Raw genomic sequence first — 27,023 nt, forward strand, 5'->3', positions numbered from 1 at the left:
TAAAGCCTAAGATAGCTATAAGTCTAAAGGACCAAACTTTAAGTTCTTGTGGCTAGAAAAGGCTTGATGAAAAAGCTGGCCTAGAGCTTCCCTGGTGGCGCAGTGGTTGAGAGTCCGCCTGCCAATGCAGGGGACATGGGTTCGTGCCCCGGTCCGGGAAGATCCCACATGGCGCGGAGCGGCTGGGCCCGTGAGCCATGGCCGCTGAGCCTGCGCGTCCGGAGCCTGTGCTCCGCAACGGGAGAGGCCACAACAGTGAGAGGCCCGTGAACCGCAAAAAAAAAAAAAAAAAAAAAAAAGCTGGCCTAAGAGAAAATGTATGTCTTCAGAAGAAATGAAAAGGTGACATATAGCAAGGAAGAGGCAGACTAGAGGAAATTAAAAACAAAGGAGGACCAGGAACAAGTTCTGGAGACTGGGCCACAGTGGGGGAGGGGCCCACGTGAGGGAGTCTTAGGAGGTACTGGGGACTGAAGGACAGGACAGATCTGGAGGCCATGAAAAGTCAGCATAAGAAAAGGAGTTTGCTTTTCACACCAGAGCAGGGGCATGATGGCACACAGGCTCAAGGAAAATGCTGCAAAGGCCAGCAGAATTCCATCTGCTACTAAAGCAGGCAGACAGCCTGGTCTTACCTAGAGAGTGAAAACATACTCAACTGCTTACTGGCTGTTAAAAAAGTGAGGTATGGTTGTGGTTCATTTCTCCAGGATATAGCCACTGAATTCCAGAATTTATGTTTTCTCAGTGTCATATAAGATATGGGTTTTAACACCTGGACAAGCAGAGGTCATAAAAGAAACTGTTATGAGTGATGCTGCTGGAGGACATAAAAGTACAGAACTTGCAAACTGAGTCTGGGCAGCAGAGCATTAACATTTCAAAGTGTGACAGATGGCCAGCCTAAGTCTCGCACTCTTTTGGCTTATAAGAAAGCAAGACAACCATTTCTAGCTAGAAGCTCCACCCACCCATCCTTATTTTCAGAGCCTTCCAAGAAGCGAAACTTTCGCTCTCCACAGAGAATCTACCTCCTTGCCCCTCATCAAATGAATATACAATTCTCTATAATGTTATATTGCTGCAAAGTCTCCACAAAAAGAGACCACAAACTTTAATGGCCCAGGACCAAATCTTGTCCATATGTAGGTGATACTCTTTGCCTGTCTAGTGGCTTGCACGATGTTTTGTAAACACTGAATTGCCAATATTAAAAGATAAGAATTTTTTCACACAAATAAAATCCAGATTTCTAGCTTCTCTTGAAAAACAGGCAATTCTGGCAAGGCTCCCCAGTTCCCTCCAGCCACCTCACAGCCCTGCTTGATGCCACTGGCATTTGTTTTGTCCCCTGGTTTACATGGGTCTTTGGATTCCTAACAGTTTGCGCCCAGTCTGTTGGATACGCTGGGCCAGGGTTCACGAAGAGCAGTGCCTGGTTTCACATCCAGTATGATTGTTGACTAGTTGTGTAATCTCGGACAAGTTACTTAACCACTCTATGCCTCAGCTTCTCCTTCCATAAAATGAGGACAATAATATGACCCACCTTAGAGGGCTGTTGAGAGGAATAAATTAGTTTATATAAAGCAGTTGTTCTCAAGGTGTCTGGGCTGTGGAGGGAAGGACTCTGCTCACTACCCCCTTCAGGACAGCTGGCTTGTCGAGAGACATTTTCGGTTGTCACAGCTAGGGGAGGGGCCCCTGGTACCCAGGGCATAGAGCCCAGGGATGCTGCTAAACTCCTTATGACACACAGGACAGTTCCCACCACAAAAAATTATCCAACCCAAAATGTCAACAGTGCTGAGGATGAGAAACCCTGACCCACAGCATTTAAAACAGCACCTGACACAGAGGAAGCCCTAAGGGTCAGGGTTTTTTTTTTGTGGAACGCGCCTCTCACTGTCGTGGCCTCTCCCGTTGCGGAGCACAGGCTCCGGACGCGCAGGCTTAGCGGCCATGGCTCACAGGCCCAGCCACTCCGCGGCACGTGGGATCTTCCCGGACCGGGTCACGAACCCGCGTCCCCTGCATTGGCAGGCAGACTTCCAACCACTGCGCCACCAGGGAAGCCCTAAGTGTCAGTTTTTATTAATAATAACATAAGCAAGTCCTGGCTGGTGCTCCAACCTCAGCTGGAGAAGATTCTAATTTCTCAAGAGCTCCTTGTGTTCCCTTGGAAGAATTTAACATACCATACCGATAGGAAAATGAACTTGAAATTCTCTGGTTCTACATCATTAATTCAGCAAGTGATTGATTAATTAAAAGAATTATGAGAATACATTTTCCTGAAATAAAAAGCAAACAAGAACATGCTCTAGTGAGCAACAATGCACAGTGTCTGAAAAGTAAACTGTCCTAGAAAATATGGGACGTGGAAACCCGTAATTACCGCAACTTAGAAGGCACTAGACTGATTTCCTCCAAACTCCAAGTTTAATACAAAGGATGCCCACCAGTCCCAAGATATTTTTTGGAAAACTGTGATGAGAGGGGAAGTAGAAGAGAGAGGTTTTAAACTAAAGAGCCTGCCAAACCCAATACCAACCAATGCTTGCCCAGGAAGATCCCACGGGCTTAAATAGCTCAGTCCGGGATCCTTGGTGAGAGGTCCTGCTTTGACCGTGAGTCACAACAAGAGGTGTCTCCCAGATCCAGGGCAACTCACTAGCAAAGCAAGTGTAACAATCCGGAAAGGGCCTAAGCTGTACTGATATAATCTTTTTCACTGTTGTGGCCTCTCCCGTTGCGGAGCACAGGCTGCGGACGCGCAGGCTCAGCGGCCATGGCTCACGGGCCCAGCCGCTCCGCGGCATGTGGGATCTTCCCGGACCGGGGCATGAACCCGTGTCCCCTGCATCGGCAGCGGACTCTCAACCACTGCACCACCAGGGAAGCCCTGATACACTCTTAATAGGCTACCAGGAATTCTGCAGCAGAACATCAGCACGAGTGCTGGCCCACACTGGCCCCCGCTGCCGTGAACCAGAAGTGCTGACCAGGCTCCCCTGCCTGGCACTACAGGACCCCCTGGCTAGTCCTCTGGGCTTCAGTTTTCTCATCTTCACTATTAAAAACTGGAATTACTGTTATTTTTTTCTAAAGCCATAAACACAGAGAACACTGATTTTTATTTGCAACAATGTGTCTTCAATATTTACAGCCCAAAGAGGTGAGTTCCTCTCAAGGGACCCTTTGGTAGCTGTAGCAGTCAGACCCTCAACTGAAAACAGGAAAGAGGTTCTACTGAATCAAAGCCAAGAAAAGCATAACAATGCTTCCTGCAAAGAGGAGGCAATAAAAGCTCTACAAATCTAAAAGAGCTAAACTATAAACTACAGGGCTCTATAATCTACAAAAATCTTTGCATGTCTAACATGAATTGTTAAGTCCCTTTTAAGCTCAAGTCAACATATATTTGAATACCCACATACAATATAGTGTATTACCAAAGACACCAAGATTGGTAAACCGTCACGAGAAAGACTACCAAAAATGTTGTGAAAGAGAAGGCTTCCATTAAAGAGATACAGGAAGTATCTCATTGAGGAAGGAGCATAGATGGAAACAGAGGCACAGGTAGAACTTTGTCTGGGTTTGTCCATCTAGAAGGCATACCAGGCTGTAGGCAGAGCACAAGCAATGGCACTAAAGCTGGAAAGGCCAGGAGTCCAGTTTGGGGCACTGAGTTCATGGTGGAAGGACGCACTATAATTTGAGTCCAAATCATGACAGCCTGGACCTTCAGAAGGTGGAGGTCAGTTGCATGAACAATCTTAAAGGATAGAGATACTCAGTCAAAACAGCCCGTAGATGACTTAAAGAGCAAAAGCTCTCTTTTGGCTAAATTTAAATATCTTCCAATGTTTAAGAAAGAAGGTGTTACTAATTCTAATAACATTATTCTGATTTGACTAATAGAAAAGACAATCTCCACTAAGTTATAGGAGAGTCAAAAAGCCACCAGAAAGTAAATTTAGCTATTTTTTAATTTACTATTTTTCATCAACCATATCCCCATCATAATTAATAAAATAAGCAAACCTTAGAAATAAAGAATGGGTATTTTTAAATTGTAGAAACAAAGTAACCCATTTTCCAGCCATATAATTTAGGAACTGATTTTTACTCATTTTTTAAAAATGGTAATACATTACACTAAGAAAGAGAAGTTGTATTCCTGAGCTGACCCAACAGCTTCCTCAATTATAGGAAGAAACTCTACTTGCCAGCAGAAACTCTGAGCCAGCAAACACTCGGCAATATTCCCATACTTGTAAGCAAATGGTTAAAGCTGGGAAAACAGTAAATTTAAAACTCCCTTACAAAGATTTGTGAAGTTAAAACTTAAATTTTAAAGTCATTTTGAAACCACTTTCTACTAAGAGAACCAAGATTCATCCAGAATATTTACACCTGCTCACTGCTGAAAAAGAGAAGTAAAATAAAACAAGGGGTTATTTTAGCCCAAGAAGCAGCACTGTTTCATCTTTTAAAAATTGCCTTGTATGAGGTTATGGACAGTAAATTCATGATGCTGAAAAATTATATTTTTGTGTATACAGAAACTCCTTGTGAAGGGACTTTCATGAAGTAAGTATAGCAGAAAAACAAACAAACAAGCAAACAAGAACACTAGGCTGAGAATCAGCAGGGCGAGAATCTGGTGCCAATTCTGCCTTGAAAAGCACCGAATATCAATGGGCCTCCACAGTCTCACCTTTAAACTAAGAGGATTGAATCACGATCCCTAAAATGCTATTTCATAAAATATTAATTTCAAATAACAGAGGTTTGTAGTTGTTATGTACTCGGGAAGCGGTGAGGTGGAGTAGCATGGAATGGGCTTCGGGGGCAGGCTAACTGGTTTCAAACCTGGGCTCCCTCAGTACCACCTGGGTGGCCTGAGGCAGAAGCTTCCTCTTCCACCAAGAAGGGATAAGATTTACAGTAGAAGGTTAGAAGGATCAGAATGTATATAATGCACCTGGTACATCGTAGGCACTAAATAAAGGCAGACGTTAAGTCTCTGGTCAGTAATAAAAGTTTTAATGGAAAACAGTAATCCACTTGACAATGCAGTTTCCTAGAACTCTGCGTGGGGAAGTGCAGGGACTTAATGTCTGCACATCAACACTGGAGAGGACTCGTGCTTGGGAGCAGGAAGGATAAAAGTAGGGAGTGGAAGATAAGCAGAGGCTCAGAGTCCTGCCAGTAATAAGAATGAACAGGAAAGAAACAGCTTGGGACACAGCGCTTGAGGGAAGAAGACATTTTTCCATTAAGAAAGAGGACCATCGGTAAAAAATATATACATGTAATGATTTCATAACCAATATAAAGCAGAGAGCTGGTTAGCTTCTATGAATGTCACTTAAAAAAATGGAGAGCTTACTGCAAAAAAAAAAAAAAAAAAAAAAAAGGAGAGCTTTGACTATATCTAAATCCTATTTCCTTTGTCTGGTTGCAATTCTTACCTGGGGTTCAGATGACCTCAGTCCTGCCTACCTCTTGAGCGTCATCTCCTCCCCGTGTCTCCCCATCTCCCTCTCCCCTAGGTTCACCTCACTCCAACCACACAGCCTTTCATCCATCCCTGGAACATGCCAAGCTCCTTTTTCCTTCAGCTCCTTTGCACTGTAATTTCTGCTTGGAAACTTCCAGTCATCTTCCCATGGCTGACTCATTCTAAACACTCAGGTCTCCTCCAAACTTCCTCAAGGAATCTCCTCTGATCACCCACATCCAAACTTCCGTCCACATCCCAGTCACTCTCCAGCCCCTTCCCCTGTAATATTTTTTTCTAGCATTTATCATCTAAAATTGTCATTTTTATTTATATATTTATAGTATCTCCACCAAAATGGAAGGTCTTGAGGGCAGGATCCTTATCTAAACGTTTCAGCGTTCAATCCCCAACATCTAAAACAAAGCATGGCATAGATGAGGCACTCATCAGATAAATTTTCCAAAGACTAAAGTCAAATGATAATAACCATTCTTCTGTGAACCTAAGTAAGGAAAAGTCCCCTGAAGCGGCTTTAATTTCATTTCTTTAATGCAGTTTTATGCAATAATGCAGTCTTAAAAGGTCAATGTCTGAGACAGCAAGATTTAAAGAGAATAAATTCTTCACAGTACAAAATACTACATATGGATACATATATCCTATAGTACACATTTTCACTTTATGAGCATGAATTATGCCCCACCTTATTAGAACCCATCAATAAAGCAACGGTACCCTAAGTTGTTTTGTTTTGTAAGGGTGTATGGGTAGACTGTGTGTGTGTGTGTGTGTGTATATATTATTTATATATATATATATATATATATATACACGAATTATCTTTCAGAACCCTTCTCAACAAAGAATTCTGAGAAACAAACAACTAATTCCAGTATTAGTATTGAGAGGTTCGACCTGTTACTTTGTTACCTTGCTAAACTTATCCAAACTATTACTGAGTCAAATGATGAATTCAGTGATTCCATCTGTGAAATAGAAGACACATGACATGGTGAACAATTGGCACATGAAGAGAGTGATAAGAAAAGTTCCACAATGTTAAGTCATGTTTGAACTGAGAGAGAGAGAGAGAGAATCCCTTTCTAATCCTAAAACAAAAATAAGCATGCTACTGAGATTTCAAAATATGGCCAGATACCCACGAGTGGGCAAAGCATTGAACTGAAACCAGAGCCAGAACATTCGGGACTTGAGCTTTAATTTTTCAATTTTGTTTCGAACATAGCTTTTCTTGATGAATAAAAGAGGTCAGTAACCGACCTTGTCTGTATAATCCACGCATCACCCCAGTAACCATTCTTGGTCATTCTGTAGGGCCCAAGGGGCCAGCACCAGTCTGGACCCCACCGAGGGCTCCTCGGGGTCCGCAGGGTTAAGGAATGGAGACCTCGCTACCTGCATCCATCCCCTGAATCCCAGCCCAAACCCTGGATGAAAAGGGGCTCCGCAATCTGCAACTTCACTTTCGTATCCTTTATAAATACAGCCTGCCTAGCCCCTCCTCCTCCCCGGAGGACGGCGAGGGCTCAACAAACACAACCGGACGCTCGGCTCTGGCCTCCGTTCGCGGGTCTCCAGTGAGTCCCGGGCAAATCATCTGATCCCGGATGACTCAGTTTTCCAATCTGTCAAATAGGGTGACGAGAAACCCAGCCTACCTCATCGGGTGGTTCCGGGCCGGCCGCCCTAGGCTGGCCCGGCGACAGCGGCTCTGTGGCTGCGCCCGCTGCACTCTTCGCGGGCGGAGGGGCGGAGCTCGGCGGGGCTGGACCGGGAATCGAGCCCTGCAGACGTCGCGCAGCCCACCGCCCGCGGACAGCGGCCCCCGGCTCCTCGAGTACCCGGCCCGTGACGTCAGCACGCTGACGTCGACGCACAGAGGCTGCATCTCGCCGGAGGGACCAAAGACAAGGCTGAGGGCCTGAGTGACCCCCCGTAGCAGAGCAGCGATTGGTGAGTGACTCTGTCAATAATCTACTGCCCAGTAAGCGTCGCGGGAAGGCGGGAGAGGGCGGGCCGGGCTGCCCTGAGGAGAGAGTGGGAATCTGGAACTCCGACTGGTTGGGTTTCCCGTAAACTCGTACCACACCGTTTTGTGACACGTCGCTTCTCCCTCCTCAACCATTCTTCCGCCTTCCTCCAGTCGCTCGGTGGGGATTTAGGCTCCAGCTCTGGAAAATAATCATGGGACTGGATTTCAGGGCCTCCGGGCTCTCCAGGAATGAAAAAGTAGGACATTTCAGTTTCTCTGTTCAAGAGTCACCTCAGCTTTGACTTCTCCTCAGACCCCTCCAGACTTAGGACACACCCTTTCTCTGCGCTCTATCGCTTAACTAACACCTCAGTCTTAATATAATAGTCACATTCAATTATATTTGTATCGGTTTTCGCACGAAATTGGCATACTTTAATCATTGTTTGACTTCACATCTTTATATTTTAATGAACCTTTTTTTCCAATAGATGCTACAGTTACATCGTCCAAATACAGGAGGCAATAGGAGCTTACGGAGTGAACGTTCTCCTTCCGCTTCCAGGTCCTCAGGCACTCGGTTCGCCTGTTGAAGTTAGTGCCTGAGTCCGGGTTGCTGATATTAATTCATGTTAAGTTACACATAACCATAAATGTGAACATCACACATTAGGCTAATCCTTTTCAGGCAGGAATTACAAACCAGTCCCTATATGGTGACTCCTAGTTCCTCTGCATCTAAATATGTGTAGATGTAATTTTTTTCCCCAATCAACATTATATCCTCGAGATCTTTCCATATCTCTATATAACTTTATCTCATTCTTTTAAAATACTACGTAGTAGTTCTCAGAACCAATAGATTTAATTTATGATTCCCTTACCCTCTATCCATAGTTTGTTTCTTTTTCGGTTTTTTGTTAGAAGCGTTGCTACCTTCAACGTGTGTTTGTGCCTTTTTGCACATATATCCAAGTGTTCTCTAGGTAGAGATACTAACGTGGGTGCGCTGGATAGAGTATGCACATTTTCAATCTCAGTAGTAGATTTCCCTCTATTTACTCCTCAAAGTAGCTGTTACAACTAACATTACTACCATAAATAAATGAGCACCCCTTCCCTGCACCCTCGCCAAAATTGATGGAATATAATTTTTAAAATTTTCTGAATGGATGTGCGAAAAGTTGTTAAGAGATAACATATGCACAAAAGTGCAATAATCCCGAGCAGGTATCTTGGTAACAAAGTAAACGAACATGTGTTACCACCTCCTAGACCAAGATGTTAAATGTTTACCAGCAATATAGAAGCTCTCCTTGTGCTCCATCTTAGTCATTGCAACCCATACAGAAACGGTCACTGTTCTGAATTTTATCACCAAAATTAGTTTTGCCTGCTTTCCAATGGTTATAAATGGCCACACATAGTATGTACTCTTGTGTGGCTCTTTTCACTCAATAATATGTTTGTAAGATTGATCCATAGTAAAGAATATATTAGTAGTTTATTCATTTTCATACTTGTATATATCTCCATATTTCTTTATCTATTCTAATATTGCTTAACATTGGGTTGTTTAAAGTTTGGGGTGACTACAAATGATGAATATGTAGTCATTGACTACAAATGATGCTGCTGCTATGAATATTCTTATACCTGTCTGTTGATGTGCATAGTTACACATTTGATTTTGATATATACCTAGGAGTAGTATTACTGTGCCACAGGATGTACATATATTCAGTATTAGTAGACACTGCCAAATAGCTTTTTGGTTTTGTCAATTTACATTCCACTAGCAGTGAATGAAAATTCCAGTAGCTCCACATCTTTGCCAGCACTCGATATTCTCATTTTTGTGTTCATCTTCTTTTGTTGTTTGTTTTTTGCTTTCAACTTTATTGAGACAAACAATATACAAAAAGTTGCAAAGATTTAATGGATACATTTTAATGAGTTTGGACACATGCATAGACCTGTGATACCATTACCATAAACAAGGTAATAAACATATCCATTGACAAAACTCTAATTCACAAAGATACATGTACCCCTATGTTCATAGCAGCACTATTTACAATAGCCAAGACATGGAAATGACCTAAATGTCCATTGACAGATGAATGGATAAAGAAGATGTGGTATATATCTATAATGGAATGCTACTCAGCCATGAAAAAGAACGAAATGATGCCATTTGCAGCAACATGGATGGACCTAGAGATTATCATACTAAGTGAAGTAAGTCAGAAAGAGAAAGACAAATAGCATATGATATCACTTATGTGTAGTACCTAAAATATGACACAAATGAACTTATCTATGAAACAGAAACAGACTCACAGACATAGAGAACAGACTTGTGGTTGCCAAGGTGGAGGGGAGAGGGGGAGGGATGGATTAGGAGTTTGGGATTAGCAGATGCAAACTATTATATACAGAATGGTTAAAAAATAAAGTCCTACTGTATAGCATAGGGAACTATATTCGATATCCTGTAATAAACCGTAATGGGAAAGAATATTAAAAAAAATTTATATATGTGTGTATTTAAATACACACACACACACACACACACACACACACACACACACACACACATATATAACTGAATCACTTTGCTGTACACCAGAAACTAACACAACATTGTAAATCAACTATACTTCAGTAAAATAAAATTTTAAAAAAAGTGTCCATCACCACTAAAATATTTCTTGTGTCCCCTTGCTTTTTTCTTTGTGGTAAGAACACATAGCAAGAGATCTACTGTCCTAAGTTTTTAAGTAAACAACAACCTATGTTAACCATGGGCTCTGTGTTGTACAGCAAATCTCTAGAGCTTATTAGTCTTGTATATAACTGTAACTTTATAACCATTGAAAAATTCCCCATCTTTTCCTCTCCCATCTTCTGACAACCACCATTCTATTGTCTGCATCTATGAGTTTGTACTAAATACTTGATTTAAGTGGAATCATGCAGTATCTGTTATTCTGTGACTGACTTATTTCCAGGCCTAATGTTTTCTATGATGATGTTGCATCACCAGCTCCTCCCTCTGAACTTTGTGTGAGCCACGGGCTAGGCTGGACTTTGGTGTCTGCCTTTCAGATGGTTGGTGCCATAAGAGGGCCACGTGTGTGCAGGTAAGAGGTGCTGCTACAACTGCAGCTCTCCCTCTCCCCATCCCCAAGTACAGCTCAACTCAGCCCTCACCTCACACTCCCCCAGGCCAGGCGCCTGAGCCCAAAGACTTCTCTGCCCACTCCAGGTTTGGGCTTTGGGACACCACAGCTACTGAAGCAGCCCATGAGAGGTTTTAGCCCTGAATTTTGTATTCCAGAAATCTTTAGGAATTATCTAGAAAATACAGATGCTGTAAAGAGAAAGTGGTGATTGAACCGAATGAAGCAATGTCAGAGTAAGAAGATGTCTCTGGTTGTGCAACTGATCTATATCACATGCCTTTTAAGCAATTAGAACTCGATGGTGCAATTATTTGTCACCCAATTGAATCTGAAAGGCAAGAAATACATGGAGTAGCACTTTAGCTTTTGCTTCAGTCAAAGCAGTTGTTACTTAGATAAAAGGGCATTTAAAATGAAAAATTAATTTTGATAATAATGTAGAGGTATACATAATATTTACTTCTAGGTCCATCCATGATGTCCCAAACGGTAGGATTTCCTTCTTTTTTAAGGCTGAATTACATTCTGTTGTATGTATATACCACATTTTCTTTATCCATTCATCTGTTGATGGAAATTTAGGTTGTTTCCAAATCTTGACTGTTGTGAATCATGCTGCAATAAGCATGGTAATGTAGATATCTGTTTAAAATCCTGATTTCACTTCTTTTGGGTATATATCCAGGAGTGGAATTACTGGATCAGATGGTAAAAGTAATAGAGAATATGAACAGACTAATAACAAGTAAGGAAATTGAATTAGTAGTAAAAAAAAACTCTCAACAAAGAAAAACCCAGGATCAGATGGCTTCCCTGGTGAATTCTACCAAACATTTAAAGAAACTTAACACCAGTCTTTCTCAAACTTCTCCAAAAAATTGAAGAGGAGGCAACATTTCCAAATCCATTTTATAAGGCCTATATTACCCTGATACCAAAACCAGAAAAAGACATTACAAGAAAATTGCAGCTCCATATCTCTGATGAATGTAAATGCAAAAATTTGTAACAAAAATTCTAGCAAACAGAATTCAACACTACATTAAGAGTATTATATGCCATGATCAAATGGAATTTATTTAAGGGATACCAGGATGGTTCAACATATACAAATCAACCAGTGTGATATACCACATTAACAAATGAAGGATGAAAATCATATGATCATCTCAATAGATGCAGAAAAAACATTTGATAATATTCAACATCCCTTCATGATAAAAACTCTCAGCATATTAGGTATAGACAGAATGTACCTCAACATAATAAAGACAAAATATTAGAAGCCCACAACTAACATCATATTCAATGGTGAGAAATTGAAAGCTTTTCCTCTAAGATCAGGAACAAGGCAAGGGTATCCACTCTCACCACTTATATTCAACGTATAACATAGGCAGTCCTAGACAGAGCAACTAGTCAAGAAAAAGAAAAGGCATCCAAATTGAAAAAGAAGAAGTAAAATTGTCCCTATGTGCAGATGACCTGATCTTATATATAGAAAACCCTAAAGATTATACACACACACACACACACACATACACACACACACACACACACACACACACACACACACACACACACACACACACATACCTGTTAGACATAATAAACAAATCCAGGAAAGTTTCAGGATACAGAATCAATATACAAAATTTAGTTGCATTTGCATACACTAACAGTGAACTACCAAAAAAAGAAATAGGACGATAATCTCATTTACAATAGCATCAAAATCAATAAAATATTTAAGAATAAGTCTAACAAAGGATGTGAAACTACAATACACTGATGAAAGATATTAAAGAAAACACAAATAAAAGGAAAGACATCTGTGTTCATGGACTGGAAGACTTAATATTATTAAAATGTTCAGACTACCCAAAAGAATCTATATATTCAATGCTATTCCCATTAAAATTCCACTGGCTTTTATTTTTTACGGAAATAGAAAACAATTCTAAAATTCATATGGAACGCTGAAAGACCCAGAATACCCAAAGTGACCTTGAGAAAGAACAAATCTGGGGACATCACACTTCCTGATTTCAAAATATATTACAAAGCTGCCATAGTTAAAGCAGTATGATACTGGGATAAAGACAGACATACACACCAATAGAACAGAATAGAGATCCCAGAAATAAACCCATACACATATAGGTAACTGATCTTCAACAAGGGCACCAAGAATACACGGTGGGGAAAGGATAGTCTCTTCAGCAAATGGTGTTTGGAAAACTGAATATTCACATGTAAAAGGATGAAAACAAACCCCTATCTTACCACATACACAAAAATCAATTCAAAATGAATTAAAGATTTAAACAAAAGATCTGAAACTATAAAACTCCTAGAAGAATATGGGAAAAGCTTCATGAGAGTAGGCTTGGCAATGATTTCATGGATACGACACCAAAAACACAGGCGACAAAAGTAAAAATAGACAAGTGGAACTATGTCAAACCAACAAGGTTCTGCACAGTAAAGGAAAAAATCAAGAGTGAAAAGGCAACCCAAAAGTAGAAGAAAATATTTGCAAACCATATATTTAATAAGGCATTACTTTCCAAAACTTATAAGGAACTCCTACAACTCTTTAGCAAAACCCCCCAAATAACCCAATTTAATGGGCAAAGGATTTGAATAGACATTTCTCCAAAGAAGACATACAAATGGCCAACAGGTATATGAAAAGGTGCTTAATGTCACTAATCATCAGGGAAATGCAAATCAACCAACATGAGATATTACCTCACATCAGTTAGGAAGGATATTAACCAAAAAACACATGTTGGCAAGGATGTGGAGAAATTGGAACCCTTGTACACTGTTGGTTGGAATCTAAAATGGTGCGGCCACTATGGAAAACAGCACGGAGGACCTTTGGTAATGTTATACATTCTGATACATCTGTAGGCTATCACCTTATGGATTTAATTTGCATTTTTTGGATGACAAAAAGAGTTTAGCACCTTTTCATGTGTCTATATATCATTTGGATATTGTGAAATGCCTTTCAAATCTTCTGCCCATTTTTAAATTAGGTTATCTGTCTTTTTCTTACTGATTTCTAAGAGGTTTTCTATATTCTAGATATGATTCTTTGGCAGATAATTGTATTGCGGATATTTTTCTTACTCTGTGGCTTTTTCATTGCAAAATGAATCTTTGACTTATTAGAATCTTCTGCAAGTTAGTACTTTCCCTAGTTTCCAGACAATGCAAGGACTTTAGAACACTTTAATTTCATTTACCCAATTCCTGATTTTTGTGCAATTGTTGTCACTTATTTTCATTCTGTTTAATCATTTTAAAACCCAACAAAATATTATTTATTTTAAACAGACAATATTAGTTTAGATTTATCCTTATATTAATGCCTTACTTCGCTTTTCATTGCTTTTTGCATTTCTGGGATTAAATTTGAAATCATTTCATTCTTTATTAAGTTTTAGAGCATATCTCCTGGTGACAAAAATCACTACCAGGCTATCTAAGATGAGATACCTAAGCTATCTTTCTTGGCTGCTTTGGATACCCTCAGATGCTACTGTTTCCTTTTCAAAGTTAATCCAGCACTATGGTTATTCATGATGGGAAGTTGGTCTGATACCATATACTCAATTATAGCTCAAAATGGGTTGAGCATGTTGACAGGTGTGAATAATATTATTTTAGTGAACCTCAGGCTAGAATAGCACTGTGCACCATAAGAAAATTATTTTTGAATGTCAGTGGTGAAAATGGCAGAGTATGCACGTTCAATGGCTTATCCCTCCACAGAAATTTTGAAAACTTAAGCAGAAACAGTCAGAATCAATTTTGCCAGAAGTCAGGAAAACAGGCAAAGGTTTCAAACAACCAAGCAAGTGCTGAATCAAGACAAGGCAACTTTATAATGGTAGAAGGGTTTTGGGTGTTTTTACTTGCCCTTGACCAGCCCCCTCCCAGGTACTGCAGTGGTCTTAAAAATATGAAAATATTTACTTAAAGAGACAAACTGTAATTTGGATTTTTAAGGATATAAGTGATATAAACCTGTAAGACGATAAGTGGAATATGGAGGACAAGCGTTATAGGAAGAGAAATGACAGCAGTAATGTGTGAGTAACCTTGAGGGTAGCCATGATTGAATGGTACATGAAACTATAGGTCTCTGAATTATCTAAATTGAAAAGTCACTTAAGGTTTTGAGAGGGCCTATGGTTGAGAATATGATGAAAGGAGGGATTAACGCATTTTTTCCTAAAATTCTTCTTATATTTCCTTTATCACTAGTTTGCAGCTAAAATAATCTTAGGAGTTTGTCCAAAAGGGACAATCCTTTTAGTAATTTAATAATTAGACACATTGTTACCAAACCAAACTTGGGTCTCTTTGCCCAAAGTGCAGCAAAGCCAATCCACTAACACCAGGTTGTGGTGAAGGAAAGTACAGCTTTTATTGCAGGATGCCAAGAAAGGAAAATGGGTAGCTTGTGCTAAAAAGATTGGAACTCCCCAGTGGCTTTCAGGAAAGGGTTTGTTTTTTTTGTTTGTTTTTTTTGCGGTACGCGGGCCTCTCACCATTGTGGCCTCTCCTGTCGCGGAGCACAGGCTCCAGACGCGCAGGCCCAGCGGCCATGGCTCACGGGCCCAGCCGCTCCGCGGCACATGGGATCCTCCTGGACCGGGGCATGAACCCATGTCCCCTGCATCGGCAGGTGGACTCTCAACCACTGCGCCACCAGGGAAGCCCAGGAAAGGGTTTTTAAAGACATTAGGAGGGAGAGGGTCATAGGATGTGTGATCAACTCGTGCACTATTCTCTGAGTGGTCGATGGTGAGGTAACAGAGTGAAGTTTTGGAAATCTGAATTATCAAACTCTGATTCCAACTGGTTGGAATCAGTCTACATGTTGGTGGTCAGCATGCAGTTAACTTCTTCTGCCTGGTGGAGGTTTAGTATCTGTAAAATAACTCGAGGATATGGCTCAGGATATTATCTGTGGCCCTTGAGGAGGAACTAAAAGTCCTTGACTTTGTTTTATGGGTAAATTATTATTTTGTCTTGCTTAACTGTTTTGGTTTGTTTGTTTGTTTCAGCATTTTCTCACTTCTCTGATTATATTTACTCTTTGGAACTTGGGAAAAGCCTAGGAGGCTAAAGTTTTTCTACAAACAAGAGGTGGGGGGCATGTGGGGTTCTGTCCCCAGGAAGGCTCAGCAAAGTCCTGCTTGGTTTCAAAATCACTGATGCACACTGCAACTTAGTTCCCACTAAGTAATACTACTATATAAATAAAAATGTGAAAAACCTGGGATAGATGATTTCAACTTAAAAAAGGAAAAGCACACCAATCCTGGAGAAGAATGAAATAGTAGATACCTGTTAGGAAGGGCAGTATCTATACCACGTAAAGTGACATGGGTTCTGGGCAACTTGGGACATTTGGGTCTGATCCAAGATAGACTTTAAATATTAATTTACTTTAAAACAGAATGTAAATTCATATTGAATTTATTGAAAAGACAACTTCAGCTGCAGGAATTTAAGTATTAGAAGTCTAAAAGACTAAGTAAAACCCAACTTATGAGACCAGAGCTAATGTTAGAACTTCATAGAAGTTTGCCAATCCAAAACATCAGTGAATTTGTTCATTCTCATCCTGTTCTCTCCTAATTTGAGGGATCTGGTTGCATTTTGGTGAAGCCGTTTAGCTCACCATGGTCTCTCATGTAACACAGGACCACAACCCCAATGAGCATCCTCTTCTGCTCCCGAGTGAGTCAAGACAGCCAGGAAGGAGGCTTTCTTCTGCCACTGTGACTCACAGCACATGAGACTGAGTTGGTGCCCTGGAGCAGGGAACCACTGTACCCCCACCTTACATGTGGACCTGATGTTAGCCAAGGCTGGTCAAACCACCAAATCCACATGTCAAATTAGGCCTTCGTCTTGCAAAGTTACTAAGAAGTCATACAGAGGTTATTGGCTATTCTTCCCAGCTATGTTTGTAAAGTTTTCACACAATGCTTATGTTGGCAAGAATCAGCTTCTATAAGATTCTAGTGGTAGCATGTGAGGAAGGGCCAAAATAACGGCAGAATATTGAGGAAAACAGTGTTTGCTATTATTATTAATTATTTTCAAAGAAAGTTTTCCACATTGCTTTTTTGACTTTTTGGGGTTTTCTTCGTCTTTTTGTAAGCCTCTGTAATCTGATCTTCTTTCTATGTTAAAAAAGGAATTCAAGTAAAAACATTGTTAGTAATTCTTAACTTTTGGGAGCACCATGCTGATATAAAATTTCTCCATAAATTACGCTATCCATAAAAGTGCTTTTTTAAAAAAGAAAAGGAATACAAGCAGACAGCACTATAATGCTCAGTATTTGTTCTTAGTGAACTCATTCACTATTGCCAGGAACTGATAGAGTTAGTGAGGTATTTTTTTCTGTTTAAAAAATTAGTTTGTTTAAAAATTTATAGCAGTGATTTTGACCCTGCTGAAGTTGAAGCTAAAGGGATGGGGAATGGGGAAGAAAGAGACATGGAATGGGAGGCAGGTGGGAAAGGTGTTAACTGTAATGTAATTTTGTAAGATGGCTCCATGATCTCTGGGCCTGGGAGTTTTGTATTATTTTAACTGTGTTTTTTTTTTTAAAAACAAAAAACATCTAAGACAATATTTACCATCTTAACCATTTTTAAGTGTACCATTCAGTAGTATTAATTATATTCACATTATTGTGCAACTGATATCTAGAGCTTTTTTATCTTGCAAAACTGTACCTCTGTACCCACTGAGCAACAGCTCCCCATCTCCCCCTCACCCCAACCCATGGCAACCACGATTCTACTTTGCTTCTGTATATATGACTACTTTAGATAAGTCATATAAGTGGAATCATATACTATTTGCCTTTTTGTGACTGACTTATTTCTTATTTCACTTAGCATGATGTCCTAAAGTTTCTTCCATGTTGTAGCATATGACAGGATTTCCTTCTTTTTTAAGGATGAATAATATTCCATTGTACGGATATACTACATTTTCTTTATCCATTCATTTTTCCATGGACATTTAGGTTGCTTCCACCTCTTGGCTATTGTGCATAATACTACAATAAATATGGTTATGCAAAATGTCTTCCATCCTGCTTTCAATTCTTTTGGATGAATATCCAAAAGTGAGATCGCTGGATCATATGGTAATTCTATTTTTTTTTTTTTTTGAGAAACCTGTATACCGTTTTCCATAGTGATACATCATTTTACATTCTCACCAACAGTGCACAGGCTTCAAATTTTTCTGTATCCTCACCAACACTTGCCATTTTCTGAGTATATGTCTGTGTGTGTGTGTGTGTGTGTGTGTGTGATATCTCATTGCAGTTCTCTAATGATTAGTGATGATAAACCATCTTTTCATATGCTTGGTGGCTGTTTGGATATCTTCTTTGGAGAAATGTCTATTCAAGTCCTTTGCACATTTTAAAATTTGTTGTTGAGTTGTATTCTTTATATATTTTGGATATTAACCCTTTGTCATATATATGATTTGCAAATATTTTCTTTTGTTTTGTAGGTTGCTTTTTCATTTAGTTGATTATCTTCTTTAATGCGCAGAAGTTTTTAAGTTTGTCTTTTTTTCCCTTTTTTGCCTGTGTGTTGGTGTAATATCCCAGAAATCAATGCCAAATCCATTGTCATGATGCTATTCCCCTATGTTTTCTTTTACAGTTTTACAGATTTAGATCTTATGTGTAGGCCTTTAACCCATTTTGTTTTAATTTTTGTATATTGTGTAAGGTAAAGATCCAACTTCATTCTTTTGCATGAGGATCCCCAGTTTTGCCAGCACCATTTGTTGAAGATACTGTCCTTTCCCCATTGTGTGGTCTTGGCACCCTTGTCCAAGATTATATAACCATATGCGTGAGTGTTTATTTCTGACCTCCCTATTCTATTCCATTTGTCTATATACCTGTCTTTATGCAGTACCACACTTTTATGATTACTGTATCTTTGTAATGTTTTAAAATCAAGTATGAAGCCAACAACTTTGTCCTTTTTCAAGATTTATTTGGGGTCCCTTGAGGTTCCATACAAATTTTAGGATGGCTCTTCAATTTCTTTAAAAAGGTCATTGGGTTTTTCATAGGGTTTGTATTGAATCTGTAGACTGCTTTGAGTAGTATGGACATTTCAACAATATAAAGTCTTCCAATCCGTGAACATGGGATATCTTTTCATTTATTTGTATCTTCTTTAATTTCTTATAGCAGTGTTTTGTAGTTTTCAGTGTATAAGTCTTGTTCCTAAGTGAGTTTGTTCCTTAGTGCTTTGAGTGAGTCTGTTCCTAAGTATTTTGTTCTTTTTAATGTTATTGTAAATGGAATTGTTTCCTTAATTCCCTTTTCAGGTAGTTTATTGTTAGTGTATAGAAGCACAACTGTTTTCTACCTGTTGTTTTTGTATCCTGGACCTTGCTGAATTTGTTTATTAGTTCAAACAGTTTTGTGTGGGTGTGGGTATGTAATCTTTAGTTGTCTACATATAAGTATATGTCACCTGTGAACAGAGATAATCTTACTTCTTCCTTTCCAAATTGGATGCCTTTTTTTCTTAACTAATGGCTTTGTCTAGGACTACCAGTACTATTTGAATAGAAGTGATGAGGGTGGGCATCCTTGCCTTATTCCTGATCTAAGAGGAAAAGATTTCAGTTCTTCTATGTTGAGTAAAATGTTAGCTGCAGGCTTTTCATATAGGACCTTAATTATGTTGAACTGTTTTTCTTCTATTCCTAGTTTGTTGCATGATTTTATCATGAAAAGGTATTGAATTTTGTTAATGCTTTTTCTTCATTGATTGAGATGATCATGTAGTTTTTTTCTTCATTCTATTAATGTAGTGTTGATACACTACATTAACACTACAAATTGATTGCTTTTCATGTGTTCAACCATCCTTGCATTCCAGGAATAAACCTCATTTGGTCGTGGTAGGATGCTTTAAAAATGCCGTTGAATTCAGTTTGTTATTATTTTCATGAAGATTTTTATATCAATATCCGTCAGGGATATTTGCAGTTTTCTTTTATTGCAGTATCTTTGTCTACCTTTGGGATGAGGGTAATACTGACCTCATAAAATGATTTTTGAAGTGTTCTTCAATTTTTTGGAAGAGTTTGAGGAGTATTGGTAATTTCTTCTTTAAATGTTGGTAGAATTCTGCAGAGAAACAGTCTGGTTCTGGGCTTTTCTTTGTTGTGAAGTTTTTGTTTACTGATTCAGTCTCCTCACTGATTATAGATCTGTTTAGAGTTTTAATTTCCTCATGATTCAGTCTTGTTTGGTTCTATGTTTCTAGAAATTTATGCATTTCTTATATACTATGTAGTTTGTTGGGTATATTTCTTCATAGTAGTCTCTTTTTTATTTTTATTTTTTACATAGTAGTCTCTTATAATCCTTTTTATTTCTGGAAAATCAGTTGTAATAGCTTCTATTTAGCTTCTGATTTTATTTATAAGGATCCTCTCTTTCTTTCTTAGTCTAGCTAAGGGTTTGTCAATTTTGTTGTTTTTTCAAAAAAATTAATTCTTATGTTTTGATTTTTCTATTTTTCTATTCTCTATTTCATTTATTTTTGCTTTAATCTTTATTATTTCCTTCCTTCTGCTAAATTTTTACTTAATTTGTTCTTTTCTGGTTCCTTGATATGTAAAGTTAGGCTACTGACTTTAGATCTTTCTTTTTTTTTAATTTCAGTGTTTACTGCCATAAACTTTCCTCTTAGTACTGCTTTCACTGCACCCCATGAGTTTTGGTATGTTGGGGTTTTTTTCATTTTTATTTGTCTCAAGATATTGTTTTTTTCTTTTTTGACTCATTTATTCTTGGGTGTTGTTTAATTTCTGCATTTTGTGAATTTTCCAGTTTTCCTTTTGCTGTTGATTTCCACTTTCATCCCATTGTGTCCAGAAGAGATATTTGGTATAATTTCAGTCTTCTTAAATTTGTTAAAATTTATTTTGTGGCCTAACATGTGGTGTATCCTGGTGAATGTTCCATGTACACTTAAGAAGAATGTCTATTCTGCTGACGTTGGGTGGAATGTTCTGTATGTCTGTTAGGTCTAATTGGTCTATAGTATTGTTATTGTTCAAGTCTTCTGTTTCCTTATTGATCTTCTGTCTGGTTGTTCTATCCATTATTAAAATTGGGCTAATGAAGTCTCCTACTATTATTGTGTTGCTGTCTATTTCTCTCTTCAATTCTGTAATTCTGTTTGCTTTGTATATTTGGGATTTCTGATGTTAGCTGCATATATATTTATAATTGTTATGTCTCTGTGGTAAATTGACACTTTTATCTTTATAAAATATCCTTCTTTGTCTCTTGTGACAGTTTTTGACTCAGAGTCTATTTTGTCTGTTCAATTATGGTCATCCCTGCTCTATTTCAGTTACTATTTGCATGGTATGTCTTTTTCCATTCTTTCACTTTCAGCCTGTATGTGCCCTTAGATTTCAAGTTAGTCACTTGAAGAGAGCGTTTGGATGGATCTATTCGGGTTTTTTTCTAATCTTTTTAATCAATCTATGTCTTTTGGTTGTGGATTTTAATCTATTTACATTTTTAAAGTAATTACTGGTAGGGGAGAACCTGCTACTGCCATTTGTTAATAGTTTTTGATATGTCTTGCAGCTGTTCTGTCTCTTTTTCTCTTACTACCTTCCTTGTGTTTTTTTTGTAGTAATATACTTTGACTCCTTTTTCATTTCCTCTTATAGATCTTCTATAGGTCTTGTTTATGGTTACCATGGAGATTACATAAGACATCTTAAAGTTATAACAATCTATTTTAAACTGATAACAACATAACTTACATTGCATACAAAAACTCTGCTTCTTTACATTTACACTTCCCAACTTTCTGTTATTGATGTCACAAATTACATCATTTACATTGTATATCCATAACATAGATTTATAATTATTTTAAATTCTTTTGCCATTTAAATTCTATTCCAGAAATAAAAGTGATTCATGTACCAACATTACAATACTTGAGGATTCTGTATTTGTCTATATATTTACCTTTTCCAGAGAACTTTATTTTTTTGTATATTTTCTTTAAATTTTTGTATATTTTACTTTAAATTTTTGTATATTTTCATGTTGCTGTCTAGTGTCTTTTTCATTGAAGTATAGTTAATTTACAATGTTGTGTTAGTTTCAAGTGTACAGCAAAGTGACTCAGATTTATTTATTTATTTATTCTTTTTCAGATTCTTTTCCATTATAGATTATTGTAAGATATTCAGTATAGTTCCCTTTGCTATATAGTAGGTCCTTATTGTTTACCTATTTTATATAAAGGAGCATATATATGTTAATCCCAAACTCCTAATTTATCTCTTTCCCCACCCCCACTATCCCCTTTGTAACCATAAGTTTGTTTTCTATGTCTGTGAGTCTATTTCTGTTTTGTAAATAAGTTCATTTGTCTCTTTTTTAAAATATTCCACATATAAGTGATAGCATATGATATTTGTCTTTTTCTGTCTGACTTACTTCATTTAGTGTGATAATTTCTTGTTTCCTTAATTTCTCTTTCTGATATTTTGTTGTTAGTGTACAGAACCAGCAACTTTACCAAATTCATTGATGAGTTCTAGTAGTTTTCTGGTAGAATCTTTAGAATTTTCTATGCATAGCATCATGTCATCTGTAAGCAGTCACAGTTTTACTTCTTTTCCAATTTGGATTCTTTTTATTTCTTTTTCTTTTCTGATTGCTGTGGCTAGGACTTCCAAAACTATGTTGAATAAAAGTGGCAAGAGTGGCATCCTTGTCTTATTCCTGATCTTAGAGGAAATGGTTTCAACTTTTTACTGTTGAGTATGATGTTAGCTGTGGGTTTGTCATATATGGACTTTATAATGTTGAGGTATATTCCCTCTGTGCTCACTTTCTGAAGAGTTTTTATCATAAACGGATGTTGAATTTTATCATAAGCTTTTTCTGAATCTATTGAGATAATCATATGCTTTTTATTCTTCCATCTGTTAATGTGGTGTGTCACATTGATTGCTTTACAGATATTGACAAATGTTTGCATCCCTGGGCTAAATCCCACTGATCATGGTGGATGATCCTTTTAATGTATTGTTGGAGTCAGTTTGCTAGTATTGTGTTGAGTATTTTTGCATCTATTTTCATCACTGCTGTTGGCCTGATGAAAAATTTTCTTTCTTTGTGATATCTTTGTCTGGTTTTGTTATCAGAGTGATGGTGGCCTTATAGAATGAGTTCAGAAGTGTTCCTTCACCTGTGAAGCCATCTGGTCCTGGACTTCCGCTTGTTGGGAGTTTTAAAATTACTGATTTAATTTCAGTCCTGGTAATTGTTCTGTTCATATTTTCTATTTCTTCCTGGTTCAGTCCTGAGAGATTGTACCTTTCTAAGAATTTGTCCATTTCTTCTAGGTTGTCCATTTTATTGGCTTATAGTTGCTTGTAGTATTCTCTTATGATCCTTTGTATTTCTGCGGTGTTGGTTGTAACTTCTCCTTTTCCTTTCTGATTTTATTGATTTGGGCCCTCTCCCTTTTTTTTTTTTTCCTGAATAAGTCTGGCTAAATGGTTATCAATTTTATTTATCTTCTCAAAGAACCAGCTTTTAGTTTCACTAATCTTTTCTGTTGTTTTTTAGTTTCTATTTCATTTCTTTCTACTCTGATCTTTATGACTTCTTTCCTTCTACTAACTTCACATTTTGTTTGCTCTTCTTTCTCTAGTTGCTTTAGGCATAAAGCTTAGGTTGTTTATTTGAGATTTTTCTTCTTTCCTGAAGTAAGCTTGGAATGCTATAAAATTCCCTCTTAGAACTGCTTTTGCTGCATCCCATAGGTTTTGGATTGCTGTGTTTTCATTTTCCTTTGCTTCTAGGTATTTTTTAATTCCCTCTTTGATTTCTTCAGTGACCCATTTGTTGTTTAGTAGCATGTTGTTTAACCTCCACGTGTTTGTGTTTTTTGCAGTTTTTTTTCTTTTACTTGATTTCTAGTCTCATAGCATTGTGGTTGGAAAAGATGCTTGATATGATTTCAGTTTCCTTAAATTTATCGAGGCTTGCTTTGTGGCCCAGCATGTGGTCTATCCTGGAGAATGTTCCATGTGCATTTGAAAAGAATGTGTATTCTTGGGCTTTCAGATGGAATCCTCTATAAATATCAATTAAGTCCATCTGGTCTAATGTGTCACTTAAGGCCTGTGTTTCCTTTTTGATTTTCTGTGTGGATGATCTGTCTATTGATGTAAATGGGGTGTTAAAGTCCCCCACTATTATTGTGTTATTGTCAAATTCTCCTTTTCTGCCTGTTAATATTTGCCTTATATGTTGAGGTGCTCCTATGTTTGGGTGCATATATATTTATAATTGTTATATCTTCTTATTGGATTGATTCTTTGATGATTATGTAGTGTCCTTCTTTGTCACTTGTAACAGTCTTTATTTTAAAGTCTATTTTCTCTGATATAAGTATTGCAACTCCAGCTTTCTTTTCATTTCCATTTGCATGGAATACCTTTTTCCATCCCATCACTTTCAGTCTGTATACATCTCTAGATCTGAAGCGAGTATCTTGTAGGCAGCAAATATACAGGTCTGGTTTTCATATCCATTCAGCCAGTCTGTGTCTTTTGGTTGGAACATTTAGTCTGATTAGCAAACTAAAAGAAAAATATGTTGACACATGGTTAGACACTATTTTAATATTTTATAGGACTTAGAATTTGACCTCTCTGCCATGGAATTTGTTAGATACTTGGAGTACAGAATCATGTGGAAGTTGTAGAAAAGATATTTTGACCAGTAGATGTCTAGTACACCTACAAATTTGAGCTTTTCACTGAAATTTCATTAGTCTTGCATGTTCTGATGTGTGTATGTGAGGTAGGCGTAGTGATTGCTGATGCTAAGAAATTGTCTATAATATCTGGAAGGATACTGGCAACAAGACTGCATTAATTTTATAGCTCCTTTAACCACGTACCACAAACTAAGTGGCCTTAAATAACAGAAATGTATTGTCTCACAGTTCTGGAGGTTAGTAGTCTGAAATCGAAGTGTCAGCAGGATCATGCTCCCTCTGAAAGCTTTAGGGAATATCCTTCTTTGCCTTCATATAGCTTCTGGTGGTGGCCACGGTCCCTGACATTCCTTGGCTTGCAGCGGCATCATTACATTCTTGGCCTCTGTCATCACATGGTGTTTTCCTTGTGTGTCTCTCTTTAGTTGTCTTCCTTTTCTTATAAGGACACTGGTCATATTAGATTAAGGACCCCTCCTACTCATCTAATTACATCTGCAATAACCCTGTTTCCAAATAAGGTCACCTTTGGAAGTGACACATTTGAGGTATGGGGGGTTATGACTTCAGTGTATCTTTATAGGACACACAATTCAACCCATAACAATGACTAAACCCAGTTGTAGAGGTACTGGAGTAGTAGTGGTCAGATTACCTAGAAATGTTATAAAGAACAAAGAACAAGACAGAAGTCCAGTTATAAGAATCAGAACAAAAGCTCAGAATGAAGCTGAGATCAAGGATAACTTACTGCCAAAGCAGACAGTTAGCAAAAGAAATAAGGCATTGTGGCTAAGGCTAGGATTTATTCTAGAACTATAATATTGGGGTCAGGTGTAAAGAGGGGATTACAGAAATTGGAAGCCAGATAGGTGCAGATAATCATTAACAGTTGTATCTCATATTTAGTGCTGTGAATCACTTTGTATAATCCTTTAAAGTTTTTAAACCATCTTTTATGTGCCAAGTCCTCTGGCAAGTAGCTGGACAGGTACAGTGATGGTAGATGCAGTATGTCCCTTAGGGCTATCTAGCATTTTGCCAAAACACACATATGGCATTTACAATTAACCCTTGAATAATAAGGGGGTTAGTGTCACTGAGCCCAGGGCAGTCAAAAATCCATGTATAATTACAGTCAGCTCTCCATATCGAGATTCTGTATCTGCACATTCAACCAACTGTGGATTGTGTAGTATTGTAGTATGTATTTATTGGAGAAATCCACGTATAAGTGGACCAGCACAGGTAAAACCCATGTTGTTCAAGGGTCAACTCTACACACAAATGTTACTGATATGGGGCAATCAGACTGATAATTGATGCATAAAACATGTTATTGAATGGAGGGAAGGGATGAATTGATCTTGACAGGGAGGATATATGTTCTGTGCCCCTCAGCCCACCGCTCCTTTCCCCCACCCCGTTTTGGTTTCTGTTTTCCTCTGTTCCTTCTATGTTAATCTTGGCAAGCATGTCTTCCACCCTTACTGTCTGACACTGAACCCAAAGACACTGTTATAGACTAAATATTTGTGTCCTCCCCAAAATTCACATTGAAACCTAATGCCTGGTGTGATGGTGTTAGGAGGTGAGGCCTTTGGGAGCTGCTTTCATCATGAGGGTGGAGCCCTCATGAGTGAGATTAGTGCCCTTATAAATGAGACCCCACAGACATCCCTAGTCCCTTCTGCCATGTGAGGTTACAGTGAGAAGATGGCTGTCTATGAGGAAGGGGCTGTCACCATACATCAGATCTACTGGTGCCTTGATCTTGGATTTGCAGTCTCCAGAACTGACAGAGAAATTTCTGTTGTTTATAAGTCAACCAGTTTATAGTATTTTGTTGTAGCAGCCCATATGGACTAAGACAGCTTCTTTTGTTCTTTATTTCTGCTTTGGTGTTTGCTGGCTAGACGGAAAGAGGGAAGGAAGGTGGGAGGGAGGAATAGACATCCTCAGTGTACCAGTGAGAAAGTGGGGTGGGGAGGGAATTATTTGGAAAACACACAGATTAACGCTGAAATATAATCCTGCCACAAAAAGGCCGTGTGGCAAAATCACCTTCTCAACCTTCACTGTAATTAACTTTTCAATCCTGCAGGCTACTAATCAACTCCTAACTCTAAGGAAAAAATTATTGAATTTAAGCATGTTATGACTTAGGAAAAATGTAATTTTAGTGGTTGACTTGCATGTATACACTTTCTCCCAATCAGCAAAATGGATAGATCAGCTGATGCACTTTTTTTCTATACTTGCCTTGTCGTAAGAACCACGTGGGGCAACAGTTAAATGTACAGATTTTTGCCCCAACCACAATGCATCAGCCTCTCCAGGGGAAGGGCTCCGAACATCTATTTTTAAGTTAAGAAGAATCTCATGATCAGGCAAGTTTGGAAACACTGAGCAAACATGGGGAAATATTTCGGAGAAGGAAAATAATAGTGCACTCAATT

The 27,023-nt window shown here is 38.3% G+C and overlaps 1 protein-coding gene and 1 long non-coding RNA gene across 15 annotated transcripts in view; one reads left to right on the plus strand and one right to left on the minus strand.

Moving 5' to 3' along the window:
* The window catches only part of STARD3NL (STARD3 N-terminal like), a 65,548-nt gene extending 58,213 nt beyond the window's left edge, over positions 1 to 7,335 (minus strand). For 12 of the 13 annotated variants that reach the window (XM_073809548.1, XM_019940650.3, XM_073809544.1 and 9 more), the window contains exon 1: positions 7,195 to 7,335. The gene's annotated coding sequence lies outside the window, so the exon portion shown is untranslated. The remainder of the gene's footprint in view (positions 1 to 7,194) is intronic. The other variant, XM_019940649.3, reaches the window with a different exon arrangement.
* A 221-nt stretch (positions 7,336 to 7,556) lies between these two features.
* The window catches only part of LOC109550766 (uncharacterized), a 211,099-nt gene continuing 191,632 nt past the window's right edge, over positions 7,557 to 27,023 (plus strand). For both annotated transcript variants that reach the window (XR_012333878.1, XR_012333877.1), the window contains exons 1-3: positions 7,557 to 7,765; positions 9,628 to 9,749; positions 10,558 to 10,654. This is a non-coding gene — a long non-coding RNA (uncharacterized lncRNA). The remainder of the gene's footprint in view (positions 7,766 to 9,627; positions 9,750 to 10,557; positions 10,655 to 27,023) is intronic.

This window comes from Tursiops truncatus, chromosome 9, assembly GCF_011762595.2.
Source record: "Tursiops truncatus isolate mTurTru1 chromosome 9, mTurTru1.mat.Y, whole genome shotgun sequence".
In the NCBI taxonomy this organism is placed as follows: Eukaryota; Metazoa; Chordata; class Mammalia; order Artiodactyla; family Delphinidae; genus Tursiops; species Tursiops truncatus.